The sequence below is a fragment of the Macaca fascicularis genome, chromosome 9 (genome assembly GCF_037993035.2).
Source record: "Macaca fascicularis isolate 582-1 chromosome 9, T2T-MFA8v1.1".
Taxonomy (NCBI): domain Eukaryota; kingdom Metazoa; phylum Chordata; class Mammalia; order Primates; family Cercopithecidae; genus Macaca; species Macaca fascicularis.
Genome location: NC_088383.1, coordinates 66,729,999 through 66,739,550, shown reverse-complemented (window position 1 = coordinate 66,739,550; position 9,552 = coordinate 66,729,999).

Sequence of the window (9,552 nt, the reverse complement as noted above, 5' to 3'; positions counted from 1 at the left end):
GAGATCGAGACCATCCTGGCTAACACGGTGAAACCCCGTCTCTACTAAAAATACAAAAAAAAATTAGCCGGGCGAGGTGGCGGGCGCCTGTACTCCCAGCTACTCGGGAGGCTGAGGCAGGAGAATGGCGTGAACCCGGGAGGCGGGGCTTGCAGTGAGCTGAGATCCAGCCACTGCACTCCAGCCTGGGCAACAGAGCCAGACTCCGTCTCAAAAAAAAAAAAAAAAAAAAAAAGACCAAGAGTTCAAGACCAGCCTGGCCAACATGGCAAAACCCTGTCTCTCCTAAAAATACAAAAATTAGCTGGGCATGGTGGCATGCGTCTGTGATCCCAGCTACTCAGGAGGCTGAGGCACGAGAATTGATTGAACCCAGGAGGCGGAGGTTGCAATGAGCCAAGATTGCGCCACTGCACTCCAACCTGGGCGACAGAGCAAGATTCTGGTCAAAAAAAGAAAGAAAGAAAGAAAGAAAGAAAAGAAAAAAGAAAAAGAAGAAAATACATTGGTTTGGTCCAGAAAGGTGAGACAATTTGAAGCTGCAGGTGGCTGGGGGGGAGGGGGGAGGGGGGCGCTTCCAGCTTATAGATAGATTTAAAATTTTCCTGGTTAACAATTGGTTGAGTTTATCTAAAAACCTGGGATCAACAGAAAGGAATGCCTAGGTTAAGACAAAGGATTGTGGAGACCCACATTCTTATTTACAGAGGAAGCCTTAGGTAGTAGGTTTCAGAGAGAATAGCTTGTAAAATGTTTTTTATCAGACTTAAAGTCTGTGTTGATGTTAATGGCAGAGATGTACAGTGAGGCATGTCTCACTGCCACTTCCCATCATGGTCTGAAACAGTCTCTCAGGTTAAATTTCAAAAGAGCCATGGCTGAGGAGGAAGTACATTCAGATGGTTGGAGGGCCTTAGAATTTTATTTTTGGTTTACAGTCTCCCCCTTCTGGCCAATATTTACCAGGGGAAACATCAAAGGCCATCAAATTTTTTTTTTTTTTTTTTTTTTTTTTTGAGACGGAGTTTCGCTCTTGTTGCCCAGGCTGGAGTGCAGTGGCACGATCTCTGGCTCACCGCAACTTCCACCTGCTGAGTTCCAGCAATTCTCCTGCCTCAGCCTCCCGAGCAGCTGGGATTACAGGCATGTGCCACCACACCTGGCTAATTTTGTATTTTAGTAGAGACGGGGTTTCTCCATGTTGGTCAGGCTGATCTTGCACTCCCAACCTCAGGTGATCTGCTCGCCTCGGCCTCCCAAAGTGCTGGGATTACAGGCGTGAGCCACTGCGCCGGCTGCCATCAAATCTTTGTTTTGTCTCATAGCATTGCCAGGGTGGCATGGCTGCCTGCCCCCCATCCATCCTGTCCCTTGGTGGGACTTCCTATGGCTGAGGGCCTTAAGAGTCAAAAGACTGCACAAGCGCGGTGGCTTACACCTGTAATCCCAGCACTTTGGAAGGATGAGGTGGGCAGATCACCTGAGGTCAGGAATTCAACACCAGCCTGACCAACATGGAGAAACCCCGTCTCTACTTGAAATACAAAATAAGCTGGGTGTGGTGGTGCATCCCTGTAATCCCAACTACTTGGGAAGCTGAGGCAGGAGAATCGCTTGAACTCAGGAGGCAGAGGTTGCGGTGGGCAGAGATTGTGCCATTGCATTCCAGCCTGGGCAACAAGAGTGAAACTCTGTCTCAAAAAAAAAAAAGGTCAAAAGACTTATAGCCAATTAATTGTTCTAGGCCAGATAGGAAGGATGTGGACAGGCATTCATTACCTCTTAAATTATTATTTTAAGTAAAACGCCAACAAACAAAAAACCAAAAGGCAGGCCGGGCGCGGTGGCTCAAGCCTGTAATCCCAGCACTTTGGGAGGCCGAGATGGGCGGATCACGAGGTCAGGAGATCGAGACCATCCTGGCTAACACGGTGAAACCCCGTCTCTACTAAGAAATACAAAAAAAAAATAGCCGGGCGAGGTGGCAGCGCCTGTAGTCCCAGCTACTTGGGAGGCTGAGGCCGGAGAATGGCGTGAACCCGGGAGGCGGAGCTTGCAGTGAGCTGAGATCCGGCCACTGCACTCCAGCCTGGGCTACAGAGCGAGACTCCGTCTCAAAAAAAAAAAAAAAAAAAAACCAAAAGGCAAAGTTACAACACTGACTTATTTCAACTTCTATATGTTGAGCTACTGTAAGCTTGGTTTTATATACTTATAGCAATTAGCCATATATAACATTGGCATTGTTCTGAAAGAAATATTTTAAATGTGTGTGTGTGTGTGTGTGTGTATGTATATATGAGAGACAGAGAGATTTATGTTCTCAACTCATAAGTGGGATAATTATACCCAGGAGGCTTTGTTATAAGGTATCTTTATCCTGTTAGTAAATATTTTCCTTTAATTTTACAGGAAGCAAAAAATTATTGGCCAGGTGCGGTGGCTCATGCCTGTAATCCCAAAACTTTGGGAGGCCAAGGTGGGTGGATCATCTGAGGTCAGGAGTTTCAGACCAGCCTGACCAACATGGTGAAACCCCATCTCTACTAAAAATACAAAATTAGCCGGGTGAGGTGGTGCATGCCTGTAATCCCAGCTACTTAGGAGGCTAAGCCAAGATCACGATGCCATTGCACTCCAGCCCAGGTGACAGTGCAAGACTCTGTCTCAAAACAAACAAACAAACAAACAAAAATTATTTGTGGTTGGGGTGGATGCAACAGTGACACATAATAGTTTAGAAGGCAAAGTTCCTTGTTTTACCAGCTGTTTAGGCATCTTTGTACCCCTCCTTGATTTGGAGGGTTTGACCTTGACCTAATTTTAGCCCTCAAAACCAGCTCTTACAGTCTCATGTGCCCAATTCTTCCACAACCCTGGGTCTAGAGGGAGGGTGCTTGTACAGTTTTAGCAGCAGGGCATTTGCAGTGAAAAACACACTGGGGTCCAGTGAGATGCCAAATGAGGGAGATTCACACCTCTGGTTTTCAGAATACCATGATTTTGGTTTCCTTGGAAATAAAACAAGGAGAAATAAATAACGCTCATAGTTTCTGTCAGGCCTCTGAGCCCAAGCTAAGCCATCATATCCCCTGTGACCTGTACAGATACATCCAGATGGCCTGAAGCAATTGAAGATCCACAAAAGAAGTGAAAATAGCCTTAACTGATGACATTCCACCATTGTGATTTGTTTCTGCCCCACCCTAACTGATCAATGTACTTTGTAATCTCCCCCACTCTTAAGAAGGTTCTTTGGGCCGGGCGCGGTGGCTCAAGCCTGTAATCCCAGCACTTTGGGAGGCCGAGACGGGTGGATCACGAGGTCAGGAGATCGAGACCATCCTGGCTAACACGGTGAAACCCTGTCTCTACTACAAAATACAAAAAAAAACTAGCTGGGCGAGGTGGCAGGCGCCTGTAGTCCCAGCTACTCCGGAGCCTGAGGCAGGAGAATGGCATAAACCCGGGAGGCGGAGCTTGCAGTGAGCTGAGATACATCCAGCCTGGGCGACAGAGCGAGACTCCAACTCAAAAAAAAAAAAAAAGCTTCTTTGTAATTAATTCTCCCCACCCTTGAGAATGTACTTTGTGAGATCCACCCCCTGCCTGCAAAACACTGCTCCTAACTCCACCGCCTATCCCGAAACCTATAAGAACTAACGATAACCCCACCATCCTTTGCTGACTCTCTTTTCAGACTCGGCCCGCCTGCACCCAGGTGAAATAAACAGCCATATTACTCACACAGAGCCTATTTGGTGGTCTCTTCACACGGATGCGTGAGACAGTTTCACAATCAAAAGAGTATTTGTGTGTCAGAACAGAAAAAGAAACTTACTCTATTAGGACACCAGCTAAAAATATGAAGAAAAATTATCATCTGGTATGCTCTAGAGGATTATTGTAGCCAATAAATAATAATTCAGTCTGAACTCAAAAAAGCAAGGCGTTAGGCCTGAAATCTAGTATTAACTGTTACACTTTTCCTTTGAAACAATTTATCCAGCCTCTTTTTTCTATTAAGAATTTATAGTACAACCAAATTTGTGTGCAAAGTAAGTTTTAGGCTTCCTATACTAGCCTGATTATTTGCATAAAATGCAGCAACAATTGATTGGCCATATAGGCTCCTTTTAAGTTCGCTTTGATGGAAATTTATTTAAAAATATGCTACTTTGGGCACACTGTTTCACACCTGTAATCCCAGCACTTTGGGAGGCCAAGGTGGGTGGATCGCGAGGTCAGGAGTTCGAGACCAGCCTGGCCAATATGGTAAAACCCCGTCTCTGCTAAAAATACAAAAATTATTCAGGCATGGTGGCGCACACCTGTAAGCTCAGCTACTCAGGAGGCTGAGGCAGGAGAATCGCTCGAATCCGGGAGGCAGAGGTTGTGGTTGCTGAGCTGAGATTGCACCACTGCACTCCAGCCCAGGTGACAGAGCAAGACTCTGTCTCAAAAAAAAAAAGCTACTTTAGTTAAAGTCTTGGTAAGAAAATGAGTGTCTTCAATTGTTCTGTTTCAAAAGACTTACTGAACTTATCCAAATAACTATACTGTAATAAAATTACAATCCAAATTTTGAAGAACCTAGATAGAAAGGTAAATTTGCTTACAAAAACATACTTCTCCTGGCCAGGGGCAGTGGCTCATGCCTGTAATCCCAGCAGTTTGGGAGACTGAGGCAGGAGGATTGCTTGAGTACAGCCTGAGCAACATGGCAAAACCCCATCTCTACAGAAAATATAAAAATTATGCTGGGTGTGCTAATTTTTGTATTTTTGGTAAAGACAGGGTTTCACAATTTTGGCCAGGATGGTCTCGATCTCTTGACTTCATGATTCGCCCGCCTCAGCCTCCCAAAGTCCTGGGGTTACAGGAGTGAGCCACTGCACCCGGCCGGTCTTCAGAAATATTTCTTGACTATTTGAGTGAATGATTCCTTGGTTTCCCTACCTAAAAAATGTAGCATTTTCCTTCTCCATTCTCATTATACTGTTTCAATGATGTTTCCTCTTCTCCTTCCTTGCTTCCAATTTTACCTCCATTCAATGTACACAGATATTTTCACTCCACTGATTAAAATAAACAGACCAGGCGTGGTGGCTCATGCCTGTAATCCCAGCATTTTGGGAGGCCAAGGTGGGAAGATAGCTTGAGCCCAGGAGTTCAAAACCAGCATGGGCTACATAGTGAGACTCCATCTCTATTAATAATAATAATAATAATAATAATAGTTAGCTCAGCACGGTGGCCCAAGCCTGACCTGTAGTCCCAGTAGTTTGTGAGGCTGAGGCAGGAGGATAACTTGAGTCCAGGAGTTCAAGACCAGCTGGGCAACATAGAGAGACCCCATGTCTACAAATAATACATTAATTAAATAAACAATTTCGCTGACTCACCTTGGCTAAGGGATCAAATCAAAACCCCTCAGTTTGATAACAAATGCCATTCATGATCAGGACTCCGTCTTTGCAGCCTCAACTTCCTTCACTCAATTTCTTCACGTTGTTTTTTTCTAGCAACAAAAATCTTCTCCTAATTCCCTGGACACACAATATTCTATTCATATTTCTGTAAATTTGTTTAGGTCGCCCTTCCCCCATCCTATAATCCTGGGAAGGTGTGGGAGTTTTTGCTGTATCTCAGCACATGTCCATCCTATAGCCATCTCATCATAACTCCCCAAGGAGGACTACTTATTAATACCTCTGCATCTCTCAATACTGCATTACTTGTGTATGTGTGTTTGGGAGTGGGGAATATTATTTTAAATATTTTTTCTGGAATAGATAACTAATTGCCACAAAGTAATTTGCTGAATAATCCATTATTCCTTCCTTAATATGAAATGCTACCTTTATTATAAAATAAACGCTTGGATACGTATATACGAGATCCATGTCTAGAGTCTGCATTATTCTTTCATTGATCCATTTGTTGATTTCTGCATGTCAAATGCCAAATTTTTGAAATTATTACAGCTCTTTACAATGTGTCTGGATATCTAATAGGTCAAGCTTATGGGGAAAAACAATGTTATTTTTGCTTTATTTTACGTATCCCATAGGGCCATTAAAATTGAACCATCCTTTCATTTTTCTTGGCCTCAAGTTTTCTCTTCTGAGGATGCCCAATTCATATCCTTTAATCATTTGTCGATTACATATATTGGAGAATTCCTTCTTCCAGGTCTTTCAACTTTATTTATGGTGTCATTCATATGAATGAAGCTTTTCGTTTAGATGCAGTTAAATTTTCAATCTTTCTTTCTATGGCTTTTAATTTTAATAACATGCTAAAAGGTTACTTTCCCCTCTCTCAAAAGCTGTAAAACTATTCTCCCAGACTTTCTTCATTGTTTTTCATATGTAGGTCATTAATCCATCTAGAGAGGGGAAAAAAATGTCCAGGGATATTTCTCTGCTGATTCAGATGGGATGGCAGTGGAGGGTGCCTGGACATTAGAGAATTCAGTCACCCCTGCCATGTGTGAAGGGTGACTTTAATGAAGAAAGGAATCCCTTCTGAACATCCAGTGGACTGTAGGTTCTTCATGAATTGACATAAACTACTCACATTTGATTAAAGATCTTCTGGCACTGTCTTCTGGATTCCTTATCTGTGCGTGAGGCGCTAACAGTAAGATGTTTAGTGCTGTTGGTGGCCAGGTACGGCCTCTAACTATAATCCCAGCACTTTGGGAGGCTGAGGTGGAAGGATTACTTAAGCCTGGGAGTTTGAGATCTGCATGGGCAACATAGTGAAACCCCGTCTCTATTAAAAAAAAAAAGTGTGGAGTTGGAAGACACAGGACACTAAGTAACAAGCTGGGCTTCAAGCAGGGTTGTAGAAGACATGAAACTAAAACCTGGCTCCATGTAGTCTGTTGACCCAAGCCATTTTGCCTCTCCAACATTTATTGTAGCATGAATTATTTCTCCAATATCTCCCTCATTGCAGATTTAATACCTAAATAGAAATAATGAAAAACAGTAGCCTAAAATTAAGGAAGTTTTTGAAAAGTTTTGGTAGGGTAGGCTGGGCATGGTGGCTCACACCTGTAATCCCAGCACTTGGGGAAGCCAAGGCGGGCGGATAACCTGAGGTCAGGAGTTTGAGACCAGCCTGGTCAACACAGTGAAACCCCATCTCTATTAAAAATACAAAAAATTAGACAGGCGTGGTGGTGCTCGACTGTAGTCCCAGCTACTAGAGAGGGTATGGCAGGAGAATCACTGCCCATAAACCCAGAAGGCCAAGGTTGCAGTGAGTTGAGACTGCACTACTGCACTACAATCTGAGCAATAGAGTGAGACTCCGTCTCAAAAAAAAAAAAAAAAAAAAAAAAAATTTGGTATGGTAAAGGCTTGATCAGAACTGTACTTGAAAAAGATCCTGTCATTTGTCAGACAGATTCAATAAAGGGACTGCATGTGGGCTGAAGTGGCAGGAAATAGGAAGGAGTGACTGACTCATTGAGACAGTGGGGATTAAACCATGATTTAATCCAGAAGGATTAGATATTGTATTACCCAATCAGTAGAACTCTTGACAGCTGATTAGTCTGCAATCTTTGTATGATATGGGGGAAGTCAAAGCAAGGAATCTGGGTACAAGGTAGAAGGAAAGTGCTGTGAACATAGACAGGGTAGGCCAAGAGAGTTGGCTCATGCCTGTAATCCCAGCACTTTGGGAGGCCAAGGTGGGCAGATCACCTCAGGTCAGGAGTTCAAGACCAGCCTGGCCAACATGGTGAAACCCGTCTCTACAATTAGCCAGGCAAGGTGGCACACGCCTGTAATCCAAGCTACTCAGGAGGCTGAGGCAGGCGAATCACTTGAACCCGGGAGACGGAGGTTGCAGTGAGCCAAGATCACAACACTGCACTCCAGCCTGGGCAACAAGAGCAAAACTCCGTCTCAAAAAAAAAAAACCAAAAAACATAGGGTAGCCTTGGTGAGGATGGACTCTGTGGATAATGATAATGGACTTCTTGTCTTTGAGGTGTAATCCTTGGTAAAGGTGACCAACTGGGAAGAGGTAAGGGCTGAAGAGATTGTTTTAGTCATCTGAAGGTGAAAATTGAATCTGAAAGGTACTGAAAACACAAAGAAGATAATAAACAAAACTTATTCTAGGAGAGAAGAAATAAAAGAAAAGCTGAGAAAACGAGTTATTCAGAGGGAGGAGAAGAATAAAGAGGGTAGTGTGATCAAGGACGATAAGGACTAAGAAAACAGCAATTGTTACTGTTAATCTTTATATTCAAGGGCACTGTGGTCTACCTGGGAAACGGATTTCCTCACATATTCTGAAATTCATTCTTTAAGACTTTATATCCCAAGATACTTAGGTAAAAAATGAGGAAAGAGAACCTTGGCTGGTTTCAGAGTGCCCTCTCTGGAACTGGAACGCTCAGCTGCCACTTGGTTTCCAGTATTCCTCACCTACTTGGGCATGACGGGACCCTGTGCTGTTTCTTCTTCTTTGAAATAAGGACAATAGTTTACTGCCTAGGATTGTTTTAAGAATTAAATGAATTAATTCTTGTATAGTACTTAGAACAATGCCTTGAACATAGTAGGTGTTCAATAAATACCAGCTATAGTATAGTAACTTTTTTTTTTTTTTTTTTTTAAGAGAGTCTCACTCTATAGCCCAAGCCGAAGTGCAGTGACGGATCTTGGCTCACTGCAACCTCTGCCTCCAGGGCTCAAGCAATTCTCGTGCCTCAGCCTCCCAAGTAGTTGGGACTACAGGCACGCGCCACCACCCCCGGCTAATTTTTTGTATTTTAGTAGAGATGGGGTTTCACTATATTCCCCAGGGTGGTCTCAAACTTCTGAGCGATCCACCCATCTTTGGCCTCCAAAAGTGCCAGGATTATAGGCGTGAGCCACCGCGCTCGGTCAGTAACCCTTTTTTTTTTTTTTTTTTTTTTTGAGACGGAGTCTTGCTTTGTCACCCAGGCTAGAGTGCAGTGGCCGGATCTCAGCTCACTGCAAGCTCCGCCTCCCAGGTTCACGCCATTCTCCTGCCTCAGCCTCCCACGTAGCTGGGACTACAGGCGCCCGCCACCTCGCCCGGCTAGTTTTTTGTATGTTTTTAGTAGAGACGGTGTTTCACCGTGTTAGCCAGGATGGTCTCGATCTCCTGACCTTGTGATCCGCCCGTCTCGGCCTCCCAAAGTGCTGGGATTACAGGCTTGAGCCACCGCGCCCGGCCCAGTAACCCATTTTTAAGGCCCAGGTGAAATAGTCTTTCTCTCACGTTTCATCAGACACTTCAGCTCCATATGCCTCCCACAGTTCATTGATGATACAACAGTTCGCATAGGGCCTGGCACACATCCTAAAGGCTCAGCAGTATTGATATTGACCCACACTTACAAAGCACTGTGGGCCAGACACTGCTGTGCTTTCTTTACAGATATCAACTCATTTCACCCACCCTAAAAACCTCGAGGTTCCAGAAACTGGCATATCCTCATTTTACAGATACAGAAACTAAGACACAGCCGGGCTAATTAAACTAAGCTTACACAAA